At 36.6% G+C, this 27,589-nt stretch overlaps 1 long non-coding RNA gene across 7 annotated transcripts; it reads right to left on the bottom strand.

Annotated features, from left to right (window-relative positions):
- Positions 1-2,640: 2,640 nt before the first annotated feature.
- On the bottom strand, positions 2,641-6,772 carry LOC145062554 (uncharacterized). Of its 7 annotated transcripts, none has more exons than XR_013687604.1 (4): positions 6,544-6,772; positions 5,715-5,887; positions 4,223-5,600; positions 2,641-2,819 (listed from the first exon to the last, which is right to left on the bottom strand). It is a non-coding gene; the product is annotated as an uncharacterized LOC145062554 (long non-coding RNA). The 7 variants fall into 7 exon arrangements; XR_013687608.1 differs by having other exon boundaries at positions 5,715-5,816; XR_013687606.1 differs by lacking the exon at positions 6,544-6,772 and having other exon boundaries at positions 4,223-4,281; positions 4,539-5,600; positions 5,715-6,190.
- Positions 6,773-27,589: the final 20,817 nt, after the last annotated feature.

Here is a 27,589-nt window from a genome sequence, read left to right as displayed (position 1 = left end):
CAAATGTTTTATGTAGTATTTATATTCTTATAGAATGCACATGTGTTTACATTTTGATATGAAAAAGAATCCACAACTTAACCCTTTTCATTCTACCAGAATACATACCACTATTTTCTTATTCCAGTAAAATAGTAAACAACACACATATGCAAAATCAATTGCAATTTGCAAGCAAAATCTATTTTGTCAAAACTGAATCAAACAATATTAAATCATGTAGGAACAAAAACTGCATTCCTTTTCTTGTAAACTAAGGAACTGTAATTCTAGGAATATCAAATTATATATGCCTGGGATACATAAACTAAGGAACTGCAATTCTAGGAATATCAAATTACTAATTGATCATTTTCAGGCAAAAGTGAAGTAATTCCAATTGTATGCAAATTGAAAAAGGTTGAAAACCAACATAAATAATCTGTTAAAATGCTGATAAAGAGAGATGATAAGGGTATATACATATGTGGATCTTCATCCATTACAGCAGTTTCCTGAGCAAACGTATCCTGTAAAACCAAGTCGTCTTTTTCTCCATCTGCTTCACCCTTATCACCACCTTTGGGAACCAACCCACCATCATTGTTGACGCCACTAACTGCAGCAGCCTGCCCTGTTTTAACAATCGCTGGGACTCCTGACTTCCTCTCCCTCAGTTTCTGAAGAAATTTGATCCCTTCTAAAGCTAATATGTGTTTATCAATCGTTGTTAGACCATATGTTAGCCATGAATTAGAACATCGAACTCGTAAGCTTTTTTGATTTAAATATTTAGCTTCAATTTATACCAAGAAAATATAGAAACCCTAATAGAACATCTGAATCAATAAAACCCAAAAGTAAAAAATGAAATTGGAGAAGAAACCCAGCTCATAAAGAGAAAGAGTGAAGAACACTACTCACTGCATCTCATTGTTGTCTTCTGAACGCCTGTTTGTTCATCTTCTTCGTATGCTATACTTCATTTTTGGAAATTTTTGTTCTTCTTCATCTTTTACAGCTTTTCTCTGATCCCCTCTCAGGCTTTACTCGAATGAAAACAACCATGATTGGCAGCTTCGGGTCCGATTACTTCGCAGAGGATGAATTTCTCTCTTGGCGCCTCAAAGTCTCGATACGTCTTACTCAATCAAACAAGAAATTCATTTCTCTCTTTTCTTTCTACACAGGATGATGATGATGATGACGGATGAAAAGGGTCAATAGATTTAGGGCTTGAATATGGAACAAATAGAGAAGACAGAGAGCAATGGTGAAATCGATCTACAGGGGTGGTGGGTGGGAAGCGGTGAAATCGATTTAGGGAAAATGTTCTATATTTATCTTTGCTTGTTGGCGTGATATAAGGAATTGTTGTTATCTACCATAATTAACTATGCAAAATTTACTATAATACCCTTAAATGGTTTATTTAATGATTTATTTTTCCTAATTTCCTATTGGTGCATTCATACACACAATAGTTGCTAGAAAATTTGAACCTAGCTCTCTCTCTCTCTCTCTCTCTCTCTCTATATATATATATATATATATATATATATATATATATATATATATATATATATATATATATATCATGGAGCTATATTTAGGAATTGTATTTAGATAGTATATATTTATAATTATAGTAATGATATTTTTTAAAGAAAATCACAAAAAATCCTAGAAAATGATATAGAAATTATAATCATTGTGTTTTTTAATAAAAAGAAATATATGAGTTTTTTTTTAAAGAGATGTTTATGGTATCTTTATTTTATGTTTTTTAATAAACAGATTAAAGATTTCTTCAAATAAATTTATCATATATAAAAAAGTCTCAAGAAAAATGCTTCAATTTTAACTTATTAACAAAATAGTCATTCATGATTTGTCTTTTTTGTTTTATTTATTAATTTATTTATTTTATTTTTTCTTGTAATTTAATTCTTAAAACTGAAACTAAACCGGTATAAAAGTAAAGTTGTTTTGTAAATGTTTATCAGTTTTAACTTGCAAATAAATAAATAAATAAACAAACCAATAATGACTTTTTTTAATATAGAATTTTTTTTTTATAGATTTCTGTTAAAAACTTCTTGTACTCTTAAAGAGTATAACAATAAAAAAGGAAAAACATATGCAACTTTCTACCTTTTTTTTAGGCTATCGCAACAAGCCTTTTAAAGTCAGATGCAATCTATTCTGCTCTCTCAAATAATAAAATAAAATAATAATAATACACCAATAGCATATCCCTGCAAAAATCAAAATATTGCTAATTTAATTTCATAAATATGGACCAAATATTTATCTAAATATGTATCAAAACCAACTTTGCAAACCAGGAAATAATATTTGGTAAGTTATTCCGCGAATGAAAGAAATCGGAGGTGGTGGGGTTGAATATAAGAGACGCCGGAAGGGAAGGGATAAGCATTGTGAGAGAGACGTCCATACATCAGTCTAAGCTACACCTCTATTCTTCTAATTGGCCAATGCTATTATTTTTTTTTCTTTACATTTTTATATTTTATTAAATTATATATACACTAGAATTTAATAAGAAAATATATTAAAATTTATAATTTCTAATTGCCTACAAATAGAGTATAATATGTATATTAAATATATTCAAAAAAAATAAAAGGCATCCCAAAATTACCGAGTAAAAACTTCATTTTAAATAAATAAAAATCATTCATTCATTATCCCAAAAGACGATTAGAATAAAAGTATTCTAAAAAATTAGAGTAAAATCATAAACAGTCAATGCGGAATAAATATTCAGGGGATACAGTGTGATCAAGTCAAGCCCTTCATTTTGAAACCAAAAGTACCTGAAAACATTTTAAAAATAAACCGTAAACACAAAATTTAGTGAGTTCCGAAAAATACTGCATACCATACATGCATATAAGCTCGAAGCTTTAACGACTCTATTTCATGCCCGAGTCTATCTCTAGTCAATCGGTTATTTTCAACCGAACGAGTCTATTTGACCCACGGGTTTATTTCACCCCTGAGTCTATTTCAACCCAGTCAGTGTTTTTCCACCGAACGTGTCTATTTTATCGCTGAATCTATTTCAACTTAATCAGTGTTTTTCAACCGAATTGTTCTATTTCACCACACATACATAAATCATACATGCATATCAGTAAGAATCACAAACACAATAAGCATATACAAGCATATCAGCAAGTTTCACAAAGACAACTATCATCCTACAACCATAATCCAGTGGGTCGGCATTGGTGCTTTCGACCCATAAGTACAGTGAAGAGACTCACCTCAACCCTGAAGACAAGATAAACCAGCCACTCGAGCAGACAATATCAAGTCTCCTCTTGCTGAACATATCCATATTAAAACCCTAATTAACAATTAAGGAAGTGACTAACTCACGAAAGGTCTTGGCTCACAATTAAACCTCCTTTGGGCAAAAGACCATTTTGCCCTTCTCATACTCAATCCCAACATGGTTGACGAATAGTCAAACAGGTCAAAATGTTAATGGTCAACACTTAGTTGACTTACGCCATACATAACTAAACTATGCCCTACGTAGAGCTACGCCCTGCGTACTTGGATTATGCCCTGCGTAATGCTCATGATCCCAAAAACTTCTATTATGGTCTTAGTACAGCAAGCTAAACTCTCAAACTCCCATAGCTTATCTAAAAGAATGTCTTAATGGATCACTACAAAAAATATGTCATTTAGTGACACACAAAAAGTGTCACTAAAAACCCAAAAATATGCCACTAAAAGTTTTTTAGATAATTAGCGGCAAACAAAATAAGTGTCACTAGAAACGCTCCCACTAAAACCCTTTAGTGACATTTTTTGTTTTTGTCGCTGCAGTTTTCTGAACCATTAAAGACACTTTTTTATTTGTCACAATAAAAAGAAATGCTTTTTGTGGCACATATTTTGTGCCGCTGAAAGCTTATGTGGTTCAAGAATTCAAGTTACTTTTAGTTACACATTTTTAGATTTTAGTAGCACTTTTTTTACCGCAATACAAAAAATATTAAAACATACTTTGTGTTGGTAAATACTAATGAGGTTCTATAATTTAAGCTTACTTATATCTACTTAAATTTTATCTATAATATAAAATAAAATAAATAATTAAATTATAGCACGTAGAAAATACTAAAAAGTTCATTGTTTTTAATAAATATTTTTGAACTTTTTGAATCAAATATTCAAGTAAATGTCAAATACGGCTAAACACCTGAAAATTCATCTACAGATCTTTGGGTACTTAAGGCTTGCAACGGCTTGTAGGGAAACCTGCATAATAGCAACATACAAAAAACATGAAAATTGTTTATCACTATTTCTGTTCCACTTTTAAAGTAATAGCAACATACTTTGAAAGTAGGTTGCTATACTCAAAGTATAACAACCTACTTCCAAAGTATGTTTTTATTACTTTAAAAATGGGGCAAAAAACAAGGTTTAAAGAAAAGCAATGAGTAAATGACTTTAAATAATTACAAACAAAATAAAACGATAATATAAGTAAAAATAGAAGAATATAATAATACCTCTTTGTGAGCAGGTTGAGCAAGTGATTTGTCCTTGAAATATAGGATTCATTTGTTTTTTTCTTTGTCATTTATCAAAAGATATTAAATATAAAATTTATGTAAAATTAAAAAAAAAAAAAAAAACATTTTTGATGAGAACAAATCATCATACAATTTATATAAATTTTTTTAAAAAAAAGAGTTTTATAAAAAAAAAAACTTACAAAATTCTCTGTCATTTCTGCCACATCTCACCTCGGACTCCCTGCATAATCTTGTAAAGTAGTTGACTTTATTAGGGAATTAACAGGGGTGAGTGAAAATGCTTCAAAAAAATTAAATAAATAAACTTAAAAATAAAAAAACATTATAGTACATTGCTAGTTTTAAAGAGATATGGATAATAGATGTACTACCTGAGAACTTTGAAGAATGAGAGCACGTTGTTGCCTAAAGAGCTGAAGTGGAAGTGAAAAATGTGCTTATAAAACATAATATATGACCTTAATTTAACAAACTTTCGAGCTTTATGAAACTTATCATACCAAAATTTTTATAACTTTATTAAATTATTATCACACAAATGTGAATACGCCAGAGCAAGCTAGAACAAAATATCTTGTTAGATATTAATTTTAAACATGGAGGTGAAGTCATTGCTGAATACTTTCTACCCATAGGATATATAACCCGAATTGAGTCAACACAAAGCTTAAAATGCAAAGATAAATGATAATAAAAAAATCTAAATATACAAACATAAATAAGATTATATGTAAGTATATCTAAAGTTGATGACGCCAAGTGGACCCTGCAACCATTTTGTTCAAATCCATCTCCAACAAAGGCATTGCAAATTTTACCTCTTCTGGCTACACTATAGCTGAATAACAACATCATCACATAATTTAAAATTTTAATAATCAAGTGAAGGTATATAACTCATATGAAAATACCTTGCCAACACCAGAGCTCATATACATTTCGATTCCCTCTTGAGAATAAATAGTGTTTCTTTCAAACGTTAGTCTTTCATCACCATTTCTAACACGCTTTTTCTGGTATGCTATGTAAAAATGTCTGCAGTGGAAAACATAATCATATAGATATAAATGGGTAATATCAAATATCTAATTATCCATGATGTAACCATTTTGAGAAAGGTTATTGTAAGGGGGTAAAATAGTAACATACCTAAGTTCATGAATTAGAGAGAAGAGCTTAGTTGGAACTTTGCAATTAAGCAATTTCATTCAGATTTCCTCCACCGACATGATATGGTCTACAGTTTTCAACCTCAGGCAAAAAACCTTGTGAATCAATATTCTATTTCTTGTCCACATTTCAAATATGATCAGGTAGTGAACCTTGTGAATCAAACAAATCAAGAATAACCTCACTAAAAACAAAGTTTGTGAATATATTGATTAATTTTTTGAATTTGAAATGACATATCCTTCATAGGTCCAAGATATTACTGTATGATCGCATGCTACATGATACAAATGGAGTGTGATTCAAGAAATCAGACAGACATGACATATAGAGGTTCTTACATATTTCAGTTCTCCATGTTAGTATGTTTTATGGTCTACATATTTGTCTGATTAATCAATGTTATAGTATTCATATGCTTAAGGTAGTTATGTAATCTTATGTTAAACCAGATTCATTACTTTCATATATATATATATATATATATATATATATATATATATATATATATATATATATATATATATATATATATATATATATATATATATATATATATATATATATATCAATTCTTCACATTCTACACAAATCTAATAAATATTTTACAATAGAATAACGATTGATTAAGCAACTAAGCTTTTCACAGTCGAATTTGAACGGAATTAAATCCATGACATAAGGCTAAATTGTGTCCAATTTAATACATTAAGATTAGAAGTAGAAAGTTAGGAGTAGAAATTGAAAACATAATTCAGTGTACAAAAGCTGGAATAAGAGGATTACATCTAAAATCGACATGAAATACCTGTTGAGGAAGAGATGCCGACATTGTTCAAAACTACAGCACCATCGATGGCGTAGGGAGATGATGAACTGGACGACAGCGACGTGATTATGTGCTGGCGACGAACTGGAAGACGACAGTGTGATGGTGCAGCGACGATGACCGGAGGTTGGTGATTGTACGCTCAAACCAATGTTATCGACAGGAGTGGGGTTAGGTCTAAACTATTTGGGGCATATTGGTAAGAATGGATAGTTATAGATTAATACTTTACCTAAAATAATTTATGTTCAATAAAAAAACAATTAAAATAACTTTTTTTATCTAAAATTAATTCCATTAAACCTTATAGTGGCACATTTCTTGAATAACTTAGAAAACGAAGTCTATTATATGTTAACTATATCATTTTAAATAACATAGAAAACAAAGTAGGTGAGTGTCCCTGATTGTCTTAGTTTACAAAGATAAATATATTTGGGAATACGACTTATTAAGGTAATTAACTTTTTGGTATGTTTACATTTGGGTAACTATATTTTTTTTTGTACACATATAGATAACAAACTTGTTGGAAGTGTTCACATATGACCATTATGACCTGCTATAGCAGGTTAAATCCTAGATGTGAACACTTTCAAGAAGTTCGTTATCTAGATGTGTAAAAAAATAGTTACCCAAATATGAACAAACGAAAGGTAAAAATTAAATTGCACGAATGGTCCCTGTGGTTTGAGGGAATTTGTGTTTTTGGTCCCTAACTTATTTTTTTTAACTTGGATGGTCCCTACTGTTTATTTTTGTTGCACGTTTGGTCCCTGTCTTACCTAGAAAGACTATTGTGCCCTTATTAATTTATTTTTTAATTAATTTTATTATTTATGTATTTATTTTTTACATATTTAAAAAAAATTAATAGACCACACATATTTGTATCTCATCGGATGATCCCTACTGTTTATTTTTTAATTAATTTATTTTTTTAACTCAGATGGTTCCTACTATTTAATTTTGTTAGGAACTTGGTCTCTGTCTTACCTAAAAAGACTATTGTGCCCTTATTAACTTTTTTTAATTAATTTTCTTGTTTATATACTTATGCTTTATATATTTAAGAAAAATTAGTAGACCTCACATATCTGTATCTCCTTACGATCCCATCTTTCATCCTTCTCAACTTCTATTTATGTTCCATCTTTAGTGATATCAACGTCTTCATCACCACTTCTTTTTTCGGTCCTTCAACTCCGTCAAATCAACACCACAACCCACTAAAGATGAAGAGACAGTAGGTTATGGTGTTGGTTCGCCAGAGTTGAAGTACCAAAAAAAGAAGGATGGTGAAGACATCGATGTTACTAACGATGGAAAAGAAATAAAAGATGAGAGGAGCATGAGAGATGAGATGGTGACCGGTAAGACCCAAATTAAATTTCTCAAATATGGTTTCAGGTTTACGGTAAGGAGATACATATATCTGGGGTATATTAATTTTTTTTAGAAAAAATAAATACATAAATAAGAAAATTAAATAAAAAAATTAATAAGGGAAAAATAGTATTTTTAGGTAAGACAGATACCAAACGCGTAACAAAAATAAACAGTAGGGATCATCCGAGTTAAAAAAAAAATTAAAAATAAACAGTAGGGATCATCTGAGGAGATAAAAATATGTGTGGTCTATTAATTTTTTAAATATGTAAAAAATAAATGCATAAATAAGAAAATTAATTAAAAAATAAATTAATAAGGGCACAATAGTCTTTTTAGGTAAGACAGGGATCAAACGCGCAATAAAAATAAACAGTACGGACCATCTAAGTTAAAAAAAATAAGTAAGGGACTAAAAACACAAATTCCCCCAAACCACAGGGACCCTTTGTGTAATTTAATTTTTACTTTTCGTTTTGTTCATATTTTGGTAACTATATTTTTTGTACACATCTAGGTAACGAACTTGTTGAAAGCGTTCACATATAGGATTTAACCTGCTATAGCAGGTCATAATGGTCATATGTGAACACTTCCAACAAGTTTGTTACCTAGATATGTATAAAAAAAAGATAGTTACCCAGATGTGAACATACCGAAAAGTTAATTACCTTAATAAGTCATATTCCCAATATATTTTTTTAATTTATTAAACGTAAAGGTCACCATGTTTATCTTTTCTCCAAAAAAAAAAAAACTAAAAACAATTAATTAAAATTTTAGTAAGATATAACTTTTAGTGGCATATTAAAGCATTATGTCATTTATAATAATGAAGTATTAGTGACATAAGCTGGTAAATGTCATTAAATCTATTAATTTTTACAATATCACATAAGATATGCCACTACAAACATGCAATAGTGCATATCATGCATATGCCATTAAAAATTTGTGCCACTAAATGACATTTAGTTTGTAGTGGATAAAGTCTCTAACTTTATCCATTTGCATGGTTACAAAGAGCAGAATACAAAAACCTAAGTTCATAAAGTTATCTATTGCACAAAAAATCTTGCATGAATGGACGGGAGTGCCCAAGGTCTCATATTTACGATTTAATAACCTCAAAAGCATCAGAAGGAGGCACTCAAATGGTATGGAGTAACCCATACTCACAAGAACCAAGATTAAGGGACAAAAAACATAAAACCCAAGAGCTAATTGGATCTAACAAATGGAACATCAAGATGCAAGCTTTATACTATCTGGAGATTGGTGATGAATTGCAAGGTGAGGATCTACAAAGATTGAAGCTCACAATTGTCTCTTCAACAGACTCCTTTTTCTAAAATGCACCCAAAAACACACTAAAAGCTCCAAAACTCACAAATGGTTGCTAGGGTATCAAAGGAATGATATGAGGTTGTGGAGGTTGGTTATGGGAGGGATCCATGAAGTTAGAGCCCTTAAATAGGGCTTCAAACAATAGAATTAGGGTTTTTGTCAGCTACAATTACACCCTACGTAACATAAGTTACGCCATGCATATCTTATAAAAAATGTGTTCCTCTATCAGCTACTATGCCATGCATAGATACATTACGCCTTGTGTTGGGCAAAACCCCCTTCTTCCAACTTAACTTCAAACAACCATAACTTCTTCGTTTCAACTCCATTTTTGGCATTCTTTATATGCACATAAAGGTATTGAAGAGCCCCACAATTTTATCTATTTACTTTTAGCTTAACACACGACGAACTAAAACCATAATTCATTAATAAGCCCGACATTAAACTTTTCCTTTCTACGCTTTGGTTCCAACACAAAAATCAAGGGTGTAGATCTCTCAACCAACAATAGCAACCTTTAATAGGGTTTAAACCATATTTCCTTGAAGCCCAAGGCATTTACTTGATCCTTTTATTGTCCACAATTCGAAAATAAGAAACTTTTTGAAACAGGATGTTATAGGTAACCGTTATTGAGTTTTAAAAAGTGAAAGGAGAAAGAGTGAAAAATTAGGTGGTGTTGACGTGACATAGAAAAAAATGAAATGTGAAAAGTATGTACATACATGTGTCGTACCGAGGTCCCCCATAACCCTCAATTCCAGTCCACCCAGATTGCACATGCCTACTGGTTTTTCCTTGCTTTGGGTTCATCAGGAAATCAAAGGCGACAAGAGTATGTTTTCTTGTTCATTTTTCTTTTTTTCAAACTTTAAATGATTTTATGATCCTCTTAGGGAATATGTTGGGATGCAATGTTCTTCATGGAGGATGGAAAAAAACGTGGAAGACCCAATTAGACATGTGTGTTTTTATGCATTGTGACTTGAGAGAGAGAGAGATAGATAGATAGATAGATAGATAGATAGAGAGAGAGAGAGAGAGAGATTTGTACATCTCCATAAATAGTGTTTGTCATATTCATTGTAGAGTGTGCTTAAGAGATGCAATATTTAAGAGTTGTGAATTGAGTTAATTATTTAACAAAAGTTCCAATCCTTTTTTGAAACTCCTCACTATCATTAATAATATATTTTAACACCCAAATCATCGTGTTGATTGTGTTCATAATATTTTGCATGTCAAATTAAGCTTTCATGTCCTAACAAGTGATATAAGAGTCAAATCATTAAGATTCAAGCGATCACTTAATGGAATGGTTCATGATTTGACAAATTTCATCGTAAATCGAACGATTATGGTATTTCTATTTATTTTATTTAATCATGTACTATAACATCTGATTTTCAGGTATTTTCATTTTAGTCATTGGCTTAATTAAAGTTTTCATAATTGGCCCTTAGTGTCAAAAGCCTTACATTTCAGCTTGTACACTGGGTGTATGTGAGGTACACACAACATACATGTGCGATCCTTGGAAACGTGAGCCTCATGCTAGTACGATGAGCATACATGGTACGCAGGGCGTACTAGCTCAGGACATAAACCCTACATTTTAGGGTTTTCTCCCTATTTAATCCACTTTATGCCTCCTTTGGACATTTATTATCAGCATCCCTTCTCTCTAAACCCTAGATATCGAATCCTAGCCTTGAGAGTGATGATCTTGTAGCCTTTTAGTAATTTTATGCATTCTTGTTGGCAAATAAGGTCCCTGAAGAAGGTGGTGTTGCTTACAAGCTTGTAGATCCTGAAACTCCTTCATCTTGTGCATCTTTTGATGGTATAATGTCTATACCTTACTAATGTTCTTTCTAGATCTCCATAGATGGGTTTTTATTTGCTTTTTGTCCCAATGCTTGGACCTTTTTAAGTATGAAGTACTTCAGAGCATATTAATTGTCCTTTTAGATGTATTAAAGTGCTTAGATTCATAAAAGAGGCTGCTTGATCATTTCCTTTGGCCCATGCATGAATTAAGTGACTTAAGGTATTGTAGAAGTTAGAGTTTTGTGTATTAAGCCCTATCTAGCCATGCTAGTTAGTGACAACATGGCTAGATATCTTATGAGCTGATAGAACTGCATGCTAGTTAGTGCTAGGCTAAGGATCGTATAGGAATGGTGTAATAGGGTTGCCTAATTTGTGTTGCCTTTAGCCTAGGAGTTTGTTCTTATGAGATTGAATATGGCATTGCTATTTTCTTGGTTTATGTTGTATAATTGTACATAGTTAGGATTTTATAGCCTTAGAATGCATGATTTAGCCTTTCTTCCTATTCGTTGTTTTTTTGTGGATTTGAGTTAGAATCATTTATTCAAATCTCTATCAAGTCTTCCATTGTGTACGATTGACATGTGCAAAGCAAATGGCGAGAACAACAGAGATCTTGTGAGGTGGAGCAGTGCTAGGGAGTAGTCTAGAATAAGTTCCTAGTGTTGGATAAGGTGTCTAAGTCCGTAACTATATTTGGTATGAACTTGACCCGACCCGGCATGGTCCATTTGGGTTGCACTTCACCTAACAATTTGTATGGATATACCTTTGAGAATAATATGTTTATGATCTATTGATATATTATAAGTTATAATATATTAATATGAAATAATATTATTTAATTAGTGTTGATCAACAATTGATTTTGGAATTAAATTGTTGATCAAAAGAGGCTAATTAAATATAGACTCTTACATATATATGGATTGGGCTAAGATTTATTTAGGATAGGCTAAGAGTATATGGAAGTCCATGGATAGTCCATGGAGCATTTAACCCATGGATCCTAGGTAAATGAAGAGTCATGGGTATTAGGGTTTAACCCTAATCCTCCATACTATATAAAGAGGTCCTTGGTTCTAGAATTGGCACTAGTGTGTGTGAGAAACAAGAGTGGGCCAATTTTAATGAGCATCATATTCTCTCTAGTATTTCCAAATTGTTTTGGTTGATTTGTGACACCACTTGAGGCATCCACACTATTGGTGCTAGGCTCTAAAACTCCAAGCAATCAACTACAAAAGAAAGGTATGTTATTCTACTTAAAGTTTTGCATTACAAGTACCCCATAACATGCTAGTTAGGTTGTAAACCTTGGAAAACAAATTTGCATGTATTTTAGAGAAAACATAGATCCAAGGTTTCTAGGGCTACATGTACACCATAGGAGTGTTAGAATATTCAAAACCCAACAGTGGTATCAAAGCCAAGGCTTGTTTTCTTGATACTTGATGCAAATAATTGAAAAAACTCATGTTTTATGCATTCTGCCGAGTGGACTCGCTGAGTCCATGGGGGGACTCGACGAGTCCATGCCTATCTTCAACCAACTTGTCGAGTTAGTTCGTGCACTTGACGAGTTGGCTTGTTAGAGTGCACTTTTTTGAGTTTTGTTGTTGGAAATGGACTATAAACATTACCCTAAACTGTTTTGGTGTTTTAAAAATTGTTTTAGATGAGGTAATGGTTATGCTAATCAATTTACGATGGCTAATATCAAAATTCCATGTTTTATATGTGTTAATATGATCCTTGAAATTTTGATATGAGTGTTCATGTTCTTATGAGTTATTGTTAGATCATAGGAATTATTTGTTGAATTGTTTTATGATTAATTCTCGATCAATTATGTGTTTTAATGGAATCCATAATTTGTCCTTAAGTTATGGATTACCAATAGTCACTCTTTTAAAGTCCATTTAAAACACATAGGTTACATAAATTGAAAGGTCTCTCATTTTAATAAACCATTTACTCATAAGTTATGGAGTTGAAAAGTCTTGAATAGTTTCAAAACTTTCCCTCAAGTTTGGAATTTTTAAAGTCTCACACATTAATATTTTAATTCCAAATTGAACCTTAGAGTTTTAAAGGTTTAAAATTCAACCCTTATACTTCTATAATATTAAAAGTTGAATTATTATATATATGTATAAGAATAAGTCAGTCTTACCGTTAGTAGGCCTCATTCATGAATCCGGTCTATAATGGAGGTATAAGGTCACTGCCTATAAAATGGTTGTGTAATGGGTGTCCACTCTCACCCACCACTTCCTTGACTGGTGGAGGGTCATTAGCTGAACGGGTAGGATAGGACCTTAATCCTCATTAAAAGTATACTGAAATCATAAAGTAACTAAACCTTTATTAATTCTCAATATTAGTTACTTTAGGAAAATGTGAAATAGGTGCTAACCCATGAAATTACCCTTTGTACCTTACCAAGTCATTAGTGGAATGTGTGTGGTTAACCGACACAATAACAAGGACTAGTAAGAGTGGCAAAGGGTGACTTAAGTTTATCATAGATCGGTGCAGCGCGTGTGGTTGACCGGAACATCGATTGGGTGATAAAATTAAGGGTACCAAGTCAATTTGCGTGGTTATTCACACTTTGTTTGTGATCCTCGGCATCCCAGTCACAAACTTGAGAGGGCACAATCGAGATTTAAACATGTCATTGAAAGTTCAATGAATCTCAAAAGATCTAGGAGTTTCAAATCCAATTAAAACTTAATAATTTATTTTGTTATAATGGTGGAAATTGGTAAATCATCATTTACCTACCTTTAAATATTTTATAGTTTGGATTACGGCATCCCTCTTCCAAGTTATGAAATAGTTTGTAAGGTCCTAGCCTTAATATTTCATTTGGGTGACTTATTAAGGGCTCTTTATCTAATTAAAACTTCTCTTTCTTTTCTTTCAGATGTCTTCCAACACTGCTGCTGGCTCAAACCCTACAGGCTCCTTTTCCCTCATGAACTTGTGTGGGAAAGTCACTTTTGATGGTTCTAATTTCAATGAATGGATTAGGAACATGAAAATGATTACCCACTATGAGGACAAGGAATATGTCCTTGACAAGGAACTTAAGTTTATTAATGAGACCACTGCTACTCCTAAGAAGATTGCGGAGTTTGTTGCACATGAGAGGGATGCTACTAAAGTGTCCTGCATTATGTTGGCTACTATGACTCCCGAACTCTAGAAATCCTATGAAGATTTCTACCCCTATGAGATGCACCAGGATCTAATGGAAAGGTACCATCAGAGTGCGCGTCAAGAGAGGTATGAAATCATCTCCTCCATGATAACAGTCATGATGAAGGATGGTGAACCCATCACCGGTCACATGCAAAAAATGCAAAGATTTGTGGACCAGTTGCTAAAGCTTAATGTGGACTTCCTTGAGGACATGGTGATTGATATCATTTTCCATTCCTTACCTCCAAGTTATGATCAGTTTCGTATGACTTATCATATTAACAAGGAGGAAGTCACACTTAGCAAACTTCAAGGAGTTTTAAGGACCGCTGAGAGTAGCCTTAATGGTAAATCGGTTGTTACTTCTACTCCTACTCCTACAACAGCCCCTGTTCTGGCAATTGGGCACGGAAAGGGGAAGAAGAGGAAGACCCCTTCGAAGGGTACCAAGGGAAAGTCTCTTGATGGCTCCTTTTCAATTTGGAATAAGAAAGGTCTCATTCCTCCTTCTTCAAACCCAAAGGAAGCACAATACTTCTACTGCCACGAAAAGGGGCACTGGAAGGGAAGCTACCCTGAGTACTTGCAGGATGTAAAGGATGGAAAGTTAATCCCACCCATGCAGGTATTTATACCATATTGTCTAATAACTCATTGCATACTAACTCTTGGGTGGTTGATACAGGTTGTGGTATTCACATTTATACTGATTTGTAGGGCCTAAGAAGTAGTGAAGTAGTGGAGCACGGGAAGATAAACTTAATCATGAGCAATAGAAAAGCATCACATGTGACCAAGATTGGAGTTTATTCTTTATTGCTTAATAATGGGTTAACTTTTGATTTGAATAAATGTTGTTACTCGTCAGAAATGGCGAGAAATATTATTTCCCTTCATAGTTTGTACAAGCAAGGATTCACATTTTCATTTGATAATAAAATTAATGCTATTGATGCTTTTTATAATGATGTGTTTTATTTTAAAGCATTACCTTGTGATGGTGTACGTAAAACTGTGTCGATTGTAGACAACTTAGGAAATAATGTATTTCATATTGATTCTTCGATTACCTTGGATAAAGCATCATTATGACATTGTCGTCTTGGACATGTCAACAAGAAGCGCATAGGCCAACTCCAAAAGGCTAGAGTTTTGGAATCATTTGACCTAAAATCAGATGATAGTTGCGAGTCTTGTTTGCTTGGAAAAATGAAAAAGGTCACCCTTCACTGGTACAAACTATGAAGGTTTGTTGGATCTCATACACACAGATGTGTGTGGACCTTTCAAAACTGCCACAAGGGATGCTAATCACTATTATGTGACTTTTACTGATGATTACAGTAGATATGGATATATCCACTTAATCAAGCATAAGTCAGAAACCTTTGAAAAGTTCAAAGAGTTTAAGTAGGAAGTGGAGAATCAACTGGGCAGGAACATCAAGATGCTTCGATCCGATCGTGGAGGAGAGAATCTTAGTATTGAGTTCCTTGACTATCTTATGGAATGTGGGATCATCTCACAATTGACACCTCCTAGGACACCACAGCTGAATGGTGTGGCTGAGAGGCGCAATCGAACCTTGTTGGACATGGTTCGTTCCATGATGAGTCGTGCTTCGTTACTAATATCATTCTGGGGGTATGCCTTAGAGACTGCCGCCCATATCCTTAATCTAGTCCCTACCAAAAAGGTTGCCAAAATACCTCAGGAGATGTGGACTAGGAAAGTTCCAAATCTACACCACATCAGGATTTGGAGTTGCGAGGCTTTCGTGAGGCGCGAGTCTCACGACAAGCTCGAACCTCGAAGCGAGAGGTGTATTTCCATCGATTACCCACATAAATCCTTTGGTTACCTCTTCTACAAACCCAATGAGAATGTGGTCTTTGTGGCAAGGAGAGGAGTCTTTCATGAAAGAGAATTTATAATCCAAGGAGACAGTGGGAGGCAAATTGACCTTGAAGAACTTCAAGATTCAAGCGGTGAAGGAACCTCAAACACTAGCGACCAACCTGAGGAGGAAACTCCTATTGAGCCGATAGATAAGTCCGTACCTCCGAGGCGTTCCACTAGAGTTAAGAACACACTTGATTTTTATTACAGTTATCACATCACTACTGAAGGTGATACATTTATCAGTGACAGTACACTGATAGATTTGGATGGACCTAATAATTATAGGGAAGCCATGGCAGGCCCCGAGTCTGCTAAATGGCAGGAGGCTATGGACAACGAGATTCAGTCCATGTATGGCAATCAAGTTTGGGACTTTGGTGACAATGTACCAGGTCGTAAGATAGTTGGGTGCAAATGGATCTTCAAGAAGAAGACTGACATGGATGGGAAGGTGCAGACTTACAAAGCGCGATTGGTGGCGAAGGGCTTTACTTAAACTCTGGGAATTGACTATGATGAGACCTTCTCACCAGTAGCAAAGATCAAGTCTATTAGAGTTTTTCTAGCCATAACTTCATTTCATGATTATGAAATATGGCAATTGGATGTCAAAACCGCTTTCCTTAATGGAAAGTTGGTTGAGGATGTTTACATGAATCAGCCAGTGGGTTTTTTCGATGTAAAGTACCCTAATAGAGTGTGTAGTCTTGAGAAATCCATTTATGGATTGAAACAAGCATCTCGCAGATGGAATCTTTGCTTCAATGAGAAAGTCAAAAGAGTTTGGTTTTTCGAGGAGCGAGGATGAGTCCTATGTATATGTTAGGGCTAGTGGGAGTATAGTTAGTTTTTTGGTATTGTATGTGGATGACATACTACTCATAGGAAATGACATCCCACTTTGCAGGAGATTAAGTCTTGGCTTCGGAAGTGTTTCGCTTTGAAGGGCCTTGGAGAAGCTGCCTATATCCTAGGGATAAGGATACTGAGAGACATGACTAGAAGACTAATTGGACTTAGTCAGAGTACCTACTTGGATAAAGTGTTGAAGAAGTTCAACATGGAGAATTCCAAGAAAGGGAGTTACCGATCCAGCACAATGCCAGAATGAATAAAACTCATAGTCCGAGTATAGAGGCTGAGATAGCTGAGATGAGTCGATTACGATATGCTTCCATTGTTGGCTCGATCATGTATGCTATAACTTGTACTCGCCCTGATGTTGCCTTTTGTTTGATCATTGTCAGCGGATATCAGGGAAACCCTGGCAAGGCTCATTGGACTGCAGTGAAGAACATTCTTAAGTACCTATGAAGGACTAAGGAATGGGTTCTTACTCTCGGTGGGAGTGATGACTTGAGTGTAGTAGGGTATAGCGATGCTAGTTTTCAGACTGATAGGGATAATTTCTGCTCTTAGTAAGGCTGGGTCTTTACCCTGAATGGAGGAGCAATTACTTGGAAAAGTTCCAAGTAAGGGACAGCAGCTGATTCTACTTGTGAATCAGAGTACATATCAACAAGTAAAGCGGAAAAGGAGGCGATATGGCTAAATAACCTCATTGGAGACCTTGGAGTTGTACCAGCTATACAGGAGCCTATGGAGATTTTCTGTGACAGCAATAGTGCGATTTCCTTAGCCATCGAACCAAGAGATCATGGTAGATCTAGACATATTGACAGAAAATATCACTTCATAAGACATAAGATAGAAGAAGGACTCATTGTGGCAAAAAGGGTATTGTCAGAAGAGAACCCTGCAGATCCCCTCACGAAGGGACTGACTAGGGTTAGGCATTTGCAGCATGCAAAGAGCATCGGGCGGAGAGATGATATTAGTTTTAATAATTAGATAGCTATTTCTAAAACTTGTAAATGTAATTGACATTTGATGATTAAATAAAAGTTGTTGTTTATTTATAAGTGAGGTGTTACTATCTTATGTTAATCATTTACTATTGTTTCAATTTTTGCATGTTTTGACTTCCAGAATAATTATTTTATTCAAAACTCTCCACAGTCGGTCATACGTTGGAAGTAGGTATTGAATTAAGACTGTCATGAATTTGGCTTGTAAGATTTGTCTAAGGTGCATTAGACATTGCAACGGTTGCTCCAACATTCATGAGTGTTCATGGTCTGAATATTGGATTAAACCCACACTCACTTGTATCACTTCATGAAATTTATCTTGAGTGATCGTGAGACGGTAATATCATATATATCTTCACACCTAGAGATGTGAGTTGTTGACTATGAGGTGGTTATCCATTGATTGTATGAAAAAGCATCAGTAACTTGATGTCATAAAACGTGCTTTTGTGCATAACTCAAAAAGTAGTTAGTACAAGCATATGAGTCGAAGTTTATTTGTTCCTTTTAGCAATAGAAGTGATATCTGGGCCCCTCGATGATTTGGTTTTGACTTATGTATCGGGCCCAGTCAGAACCTAATTGATATGTTCAATTTAGTTCTATGTCAAACAAATCAGAGATCGAGAAACAACTGTTGGACAATAAGTACGACATTGTTTCATGTATTTGTCCGGTTGATATCTTGATAAAAGAGGATTATATGATCACTCATCTAAAATGGCGTTTCATAGTTCAATAGAGTTTAAAGAGGTACGATTCCTGGTTGGTTCCTAAAGTTATACTTGCAACTATAGTTATTAGACTTATCCAAGTGGGAGACTGTTGGATAAGGTGTCTAAGTCCGTAACTATATTTGGTATGAACTTGACCCGACCCGGAATGGTCCATTTGGGTTGCACTTCACCTAACAATTTGTATGGATATATCTTTGAGAATAAGATGTTTATGATCTATTAATATATTATAAGTTATAACATATTAATATGAAATCATATTATTTAATTAGTGTTGATCAAGAATTGATTTTGGAATTAATTTATTGATCAAAAGAGGCTAATTAAATATGGACTCTTACATATATATGGATTGGGAGAAGATTTATTTAGGATGGGCTAAGAGTATATAGAAGTCCATGGATAGTCCATGGAGCTTTTAACCCATGGATCCTTGGTAAATGAAGAGTCATGGATATTAGGGTTTAACCGTAATCCTCCATACCATATAAAGAGGTCATTGGTTCTAGAATTGACACTAGTGTGTATGAGAAACAAGAGTAGGCCGATTTTAGTGAGCATCATATTCTCTCAAGTATTTCCAAATTGTTTTGGCTGATTTGTGACACCACTTGAGGCATCCGCATTATTGGTTCTAGGATATAAAACTCCAAGCAATCAACTACAAAAGAAAGGTATGTTATTCTACTTAAAGTATTGTATTACAAGTATCCCATAACATGCTAGTTAGGTTGTAAACCTTGGAAAACAAATTTGCATGTATATTAGAGAAAACATAGATTCAAGGTTTCTAGGGTTGCATGTACACCATAAGAGTGTTAGAATGCTCAAAACCTAATGCCTAGATGCTTAGTAGTGGTTCTGTGGAACCATTAGGGAGATTGTATAACTAATCTTGAGAAATAGAGTCCTTGTGACTTAGAGTCTTGAGAGGATAACTTGAGACAAATACGGGTTGGTGTGGAAGGTAGTATTGGGGCCCTACTACTAAAAGAAACGGATCTATAAGTGACCCAAGAAGGAATATTATGGAACTAAGGAACTTGTAAGAGTGTGTGGATGTTAGTATTTGTGCTTTAGCATGATTCTGATGGTTTTCTTGAATGTTTCAGTATGGTTGTTACCATAGATCCAGGCTCGAGCAATCCCGAGAGGTCGAGTGCTAGTGATGATGAGATTTGTCGGTTTGTTACCACCGAGGTGGTCGAAGCAATCAGAAGGGCGATATTGGAGATGTTTGGGTCCATTAAGACCATAGTTTTATGTCGCCGTCACTGAGGATGCTGCTGTCGCAGCCACCGTAACTGTTGTTTCTTCTAGATCATAGAGGGATGATTCTTTGTGGTACTGGAAGTTCAACAACACAAAGCCACCTAAGTTTGATGGGACCCAGGATCCGGTTGCTGCGATGAAATGCATTTTGATGTTGAGGGTTTTTTTACACTTGCTCTTGTCCGGAGAATCTAAGGGTTTGTTTTGCACTGAATCTGCTTCGCTTGGGAGCGAAGGATTGCTGGAAGTTTGTGACCGCTGATTATTCTCTTGCAGAGCATTTTGCGATGACCTGGGAGAGATTTACTGAGATGTTCAGAGATGAGTTTATACTAGTGGTTGAGAGACAGAGTTTGGCCCAGGAGTTCTTGTCTCTCAAGGAGAAGACATAGACGGTAACTGACATCACTAGGATGTTTCATCAGAGGGATTTGTTCTGCCCTGAGCACATGTCGACTGAGTAGGTATGTTTGATTCAGTATCTGAGTATTCTGAGGAGGGATATCTGTGAGTTCTTGGCGAACACTTCGTATCAGACATTGGCTGAGCCGCAGACCAATGCTAGGAGAAGAGAGATTGAATTAGAGACCCAAGCTAAAGATGATAGGGACATCCAGGTGAGATATAGGAGACTAGTTCCATCACAGCCATTGACTAAGCATCATAAGCCCGATGACTCAAGAATTAGAGGCTAGAAGTGTTGCACATGCGTTAAGTGCTGCAAGGGGCATGAGGGACCATCTTGGTTAGGGACGACATGTTACATGTGTGGAAAGGAGGTACATTTGGCTAGAGATTTCCTTAAGGGATTTTGGATTTTCTTCAATTGAAACCAGACAGATCATTTGAGTTCCAAGTTTGCTTATCTTGCATCTAGGCCGGTTCAAACTCCGGCCCACACAACCCTGCGTATTATTGACTGCCGACAGGGAAAAGTCGAGACACCGAGGGCTCAAGGGAGAGTGTTTCAGTTGACAACAGAGGAGGCCCGGGAAGTTCCAGACATCGCGGCTGTTATGTGTTCTTTATTATTCTGTTGATTTATTTATGTTGCTTATGTTATTGTTCATGTACTACTTTGCTTGTGAATTATGTACCTGCGCTTGTGTTGTTTGACCCGGGTGCGAGTCAGTCTTTTGTGTCATCATCTTTTTGTTATAGTTTCAATATTGTGCGGGAGGCCTTGAGCAGGTTTTTGAGAGTCTCTATACCTGATGAGCATCCGGCCTCCATTACTAACATGAAGCGAAGCATCCCACTCATGATTTGGAGTTAGGGGCGGTGTTTTTTTCCCTCAAGATTTCGTGCCACTATCTTTATGGTGTTTGGTTTACTGTCTACAAAGACCATAAGAGCCTGAGATATCTTATAGATCAGCCCTAACCTGAAAATGAGGCATAGGAAGTGGCTGGATGTAGTGAAATATTATGACTATGAGATTCTATATCACCCATGCAAGGCCAATGTCGTGCCGACACCTTGAATCGGAGGCTGGTCAGTACCCCGACTCAAGATATGTGTATAATGATGACTGTGATGACTGTAGTGTTGGAAACGATGAAAGAAGCACAGTTGGAGGCCATAAATGAAGAAAATCAGAAAAGTGAGTAGGTGATTGCTCAGATTTTAGTATTTGGTATGGACAGTAAGGGGCTTTTGACTCTTCATGGGTGTGTTTGGGTGCCTTATGCTGGTGGGGCTCGATGAGTATTGATGGAGGAGGCCCATAAGTAGAGATTTTCCATCCATCCGGGGGCTACCAAGATGTATCTTGACCTGAAACATAGTTACCAATGGTCGTGTCTAAAGAGGGATGTGGCCAGATTTATAGAGCAATGTTAGACCTGTCAGAGGGTCGAGGCTGAGCACTAGTGCCCTCACAGCAAGTTATAGTCCTTAGAGGTTCCGCTATTGAAGTAGGAGCAGATCACGATGGATTTCATTACAAATTATCCAAAGACTACAAGGGGTTTTGATGCTATTTGGGTGATAGTGGATCATTTGATGAAAAGTGCTCGATTCCTAGCCATAAGCGAGGGCTCTTTTACAAAGAATCTTGCTGAGATTTATGTCTGAGACGTGGTGGCTCAGCATGGGGTTCCGACTTCGATTGTGTCAGACCGGGATGTTCATTTTACTTCCAGATTCTGGAAGAGGTTTCACGAAGAGTTGGGCACCCGATTTCATTTTAGTACTGCCTATCATCCCCATACCAACAGCCACAATGAGCTGACTATTCAGACGCTCAAAGATATGTTGCGTGTCTACATCATTGATTTTTGTGGGAGATGGGACTCCTATCTCCCGTTGGCTAAGTTTTCTTATCACAACAGCCTTCATGCCAGCATTGGCAGGCCTCCCTTAGTGCTTATGTATGGTAGGAGGTGTCAAACTTCTATTTGTTGGGTTGCGGTCGGTCAGAGAGTCATGGGGAGTCTAAAGATAGTGCTTAAGACAATCTAGCTTGTCTAGCAAGTGAGACAGAGATTGCTGACGACCTAGAGCCACCACAAGAGTTATACGGATCGACGATGCTCTGAGCTAGAGTTTTAGGTAGGAGATTTGGTGCTTCTGAAAGTATCACCCTGGAAGGGTATTATCCGCTTCAGGAAGTAGGGCAAGCTGGGCCCAGGTTTATTGGCCCTTTCAGGGTGTTGGCCTATGTGGACAAGGTGGCTTATTGGTTCGAGTTATTGGAGGAGTCGAGGCAAATTCATGATACCTTCAATGTTCTCCAGTTGTGGAAGTGTATAGCTGACGACATAGTTGTGAGTCCTTTGGAAGGCATTAAGGTTGATGATTATCTGAATTACACTAAGAGGCCTATGACGATTCTAGATCAGAGAGTGAAGACCTTGAGCAACAAGGTAGTGAACTTGGTTAAAGTTTAGTGGCAACATCGGAAAGGCTCGGAGTGGACTTGGGAGCCTAAGACTAAGATGCACGAGCAGTACCCTGATTTGTTTTCTAAGATTGACTTTAAGGGCAAAGTCTGATTCTAATGGACGAGAATTGTAACATCTGGTTTTTAGTTATTTTTTATTTTAGTCCTTGGTTTAATTAAAGTTTTCATATTTCTCCCATTATGTCAAAATCCTTGCATTTCAGCTTGTACGATGGGTGTACATGAGGTACCCACAACGTACATGAGCGAGCCTTGGAAACGTAGGACCCATGCTAGTACGTTGAATGTATATGTGGTATGTAGGGCGTACTAGCTCAGGCCATAAACCATAAATTTTCAGGTTTGCTCCCTATTTAACCCACTTTATGCCTCCCTTGGACATTCTTACCAGCCTCCCTTCCCTCTAAACCCTAGATATCAAACCCTCACCTTGAGAGTGAGGATCTTGGAGCCCTTTGGTGATTTTGTTCATTCTTGTTGATGAAGAAGGTCCTTGGAGAAGGTGGTGTTGCTTTGAAGCATGTAGATCTTGAAACTCCTTCATCTTGTATATCTTATGAAGGCATAAAGTTTATACCTTGCTTGCAAGCTTGGACCTTTGTGAGCATGGAGTACTTGAGAGCAAATTGGTTGTCCTTTTAGATGTATTGAAGTGCTTAGATTCATAAAAATGGTTGCTTGATCATTTCCCTTGGCCCATGCATGAGTTAAGTGACTTAGGGTATTATAAAAGTTAGAGTTTTGTGTATTAATCCCTATATAGCCATGAAAAGGCTTAAAGTATGTGACTTTATGGGTTAAGACATTCTATAATGGTCAGATCTGAAGTTGGGATACGTATCTTAATGGATTAAGACATAAAAGTTGTTCAATATGGACCAGGCGGAGTACGTCGGGTGTACTCCTGGCTAAGCCCCGCGTAGCCAGGACCATCCCTATTGATCGCTGACCTGAGTTGTACACCCCACGTAAGAAGATGTATGCCCTGTGTATGGATGACAACGTAGACTTGTTGACTTTTGCTGAGTTTTGACTTTGGTCCAAAGATCATGGGGTTTGGATCGCGAAGGGTGAAATGATCATTTTACCCTTCAAGGGCATAGTTGTGGGATTAGACTTATGATTCGGGTAATAACCATAATTGATTGCGCTTACTTGTTGTGTTTATTAGGCGGAGTCTAGTTCTAGCTGTTCGGGTGTGAGATTTATTTGTCATCAATATCAGTTGAGTCTCCTCACTTATTCTTACCTATGTGGTAGAATAGTTGCATTTGTAATGACCAGCTGGGTCTAATTGTTATTATTGTGTTATGACGTTTACGTGTGACTGAGACTACAAGTAGTCTCCATGGTTTCTGATAACCCACAGGGCATGCTGCTTGTCCACTAAGGATGTTTCATCAGAGGTCTCTATTCTACCCTGAGCACATGTCGAATGAGTAGATACGTTTGATTCGGTATCTGAGTATTCTGAGGAGGGATATCCATGAGTTCTTGGCGAACACTTCGTATCGGACATTGGCTGAGCTGCAGACCAATGCTAGGAGAAGAGAGATTGAATTAGACACCCAAGCTAAAGATGATAAGGACATCCAGGTGAGATATAGGAGACTAGTTCCATCACAGCCATCGACTAAGCATCATAAGCCCGATGACTCAAGAACTGGAGGCTAGAAGTGCCACACATGCGTTAAGTGTTGCAAGGGGCATGAGGGACCATCTCGGTCTGGGACGACATGCTACATGTGTGGAAAGGAGGTACATTTGGCTAGAGATTTCCATAAGGGATTTTGGATTTTCTTCAATTGAAACCAGACATATCATTTGAGTTCCAAGTTTGCTTATCTTGCATCTAGGTCGGTTCAAACTCCGGCCCACACGACCCTGCGTATTGTTGATGGCCGACAGGGAAAGGCCGAGACACCGAGGGTTCAAGGGAGAGTATTTCAGGTTACAGTAGAGGAGGCCCGGGCAGCTCCAGACATCATGGTTGTTATGTGTTCTTTATTATTCTGTAGATTTATTTATGTTTCTTATGTTATTGTTCATGTACTACTTTCCTTGTGAATTATGTACCTGCGCTTGTGCTGTTTGACCCAGGTGCGAGTCAGTCTTTTGTCTCATCATCTTTTTGTCATGGTTTAAATATTGTGCGGGAGGCCTTGAGCAGGTTGTTGAGAGTCTGTATACCTGATGAGCATCCGGCCTCCACTACTAACATGAAGCGAAGCATCCCACTCATGATTTGGAGTTAGGGGCGGTGTTTTTTTCCCTCAAGATTTCGCGTCACTATCTTTATGGTGTTTGGTTTACTGTCTACAAAGACCATAAGAGCCTGACATATCTTATGGATCAGCCCTAACTTGAAAATGAGGCATTGGAAGTCGCTGGATGTAGTGAAAGATTATGACTATGAGATTCTATATCACCCATGCAAGGCCAATGTCGTGCCGACACCTTGAATCGGAGGCTGGTCAGTACCCCGACTCAAGATATGTGTATAATGATGACTGTGATGACTGTAGTGTTGGAAACGATGAAAGAAGCACAGTTGGAGGCCATAAATGAAGAAAATCAGAAAAGTGAGTAGGTGATTGCTCAGATTTTAGTATTTGGTATGGACAGTAAGGGGCTTTTGACTCTTCATGGGTGTGTTTGGGTGCCTTATGCTGGTGGGCCTCGATGAGTACTGATGGAGGAGGCCCATAAGTAGAGATTTTCCATCCATCCGGGGGCTACCAAGATGTATCTTGACCTAAAACATAGTTACTAGTGGTCGTGTCTAAAGAGGGATGTGGCCTGATTTGAAGAGCAATGTTTGACCTGTCGGAGGGTCGAGGCCGAGCACTAGCACCCTCACAGCAAGTTACAGTCCTTAGAGGTTCCGCTATTGAAGTGGGAGCAGATCACGATGGATTCCATTACAAATTATCCAAAGACTGCAAGGGGTTTTGATGCTATCGGGGTGATAGTGGATCATTTGATGAAAAGTGCTCGATTCCTAGCCATAAGCGAGGGCTCTTTTACAAAGAATCTTGCTGAGATTTATGTCCGAGAGGTTGTGGCTCAGCATGGGGTTCCGACTTCGATTGTGTCAGACTAGGATGTTCGTTTTACTTCCAGATTCTGGAAGAGGTTTCACGAAGAGTTGGGCACCCGATTTCATTTTAGTACTGCTTATCATCCGCATACCAACAGCCACAACGAGCAGACTATTCAGACGCTCAAAGATATATTGCGTGTCTACATCATTGATTTTTGTGGGAGATGGGACTCCTATCTCTCGTTGGCTAAGTTTTCTTATCACAACAGCCTTCATGCCAGCATTGGCATGCCTCCCTTAATTCTTTTGTAAGGTAGGAGCTGTCAAATTTCTATTTGTTGGGTCGAGGTCGGCCAGAGAGTTATGGGGAGCCCAAAGATAGTGCTTAAGACAATCGAGCATGTCTAGCAAGTGAGATAGAGATTGCTGGTGACCTAGAGCCACCACAAGAGTTATACGGATCGACGATGCTCTGAGCTAGAGTTTTAGGTAGGAGATTTGGTACTTCTGAAAGTATCACCCTGGAAGGGTATTATCCGCTTCAGGAAGTAGGGCAAGCTAGGCCCAAGTTTATTGGCCCTTTCAGGGTGTTAGCCTATGTGGACAAGGTGGCTTATTGGTTCGAGTTATTGGAGGAGTCGAGGCAAATTCATTATACCTTTCATGTTCTCCAGTTGAGGAAGTGTATAGCTGACGAGATAGTTGTGAGTCCTTTGGAGGGCATTCAGGTTGATGATCGTCTGAATTACATTGAGAGGCCTATGACGATTCTAGATCAGAGAGTGAAGACCTCGAGCAACAAGGTAGTGAACTTGGTTAAAGTTTAGTGGCAACATCGGAAAGGCTCGGAGTGGACTTGGGAGCCTAAGACTGAGATGCACGAGCAGTACCCTGATTTGTTTTCTAAGGTTGACTTCGAGGGAAAAGTTTGATTCTAATGGTCGAGAATTGTAACATCTGGTTTTCAGTTATTTTCATTTTAGTCCTTGGTTTAATTAAAATTTTCATATTTCTCCCATTATGTCAAAATCCTTGCATTTCAGCTTGTATGATGGGTGTATATGAGGTACGCACAACGTACATGAGCGAGCCGTGGAAACGCAGGACCCATGCTAGTACATTGAATGTATATGTGGTATGTAGGGCGTACTAGCTCGGGTCATAAACCATAAATTTTGGGGTTTGCTCCCTATTTAACCCACTTTATGACTCCCTTGGACATTCTTATAAGCCTCCCTTCCCTGTAAACCCTAGATATCAAACCCTCGCCTTGAGAGTGAGGATCTTGGAGTCCTTTGGTGATTTTGTTCATTCTTTTTGATGAAGAAGGTCCTTGGAGAAGGTGGTGTTGCTTGCAAGCTTGTAGATCTTGAAACTCCTTCATCTTGTATATCTTATGAAGGCATAAAGTTTATACCTTGCTTGCAAGCTTGGACCTTTATGAGCATGGAGTACTCGAGAGCATATTGGTTGTCCTTTTAGATGTATTGAAGTGCTTAGATTCATAAAA

The sequence above is a fragment of the Lactuca serriola genome, chromosome 7 (assembly GCF_051521515.1).
Source record: "Lactuca serriola cultivar US96UC23 chromosome 7, Lser_US96UC23_V15, whole genome shotgun sequence".
Classification (NCBI taxonomy): domain Eukaryota; kingdom Viridiplantae; phylum Streptophyta; class Magnoliopsida; order Asterales; family Asteraceae; genus Lactuca; species Lactuca serriola.
This window is presented reverse-complemented; position numbering and strand designations above follow the sequence as displayed.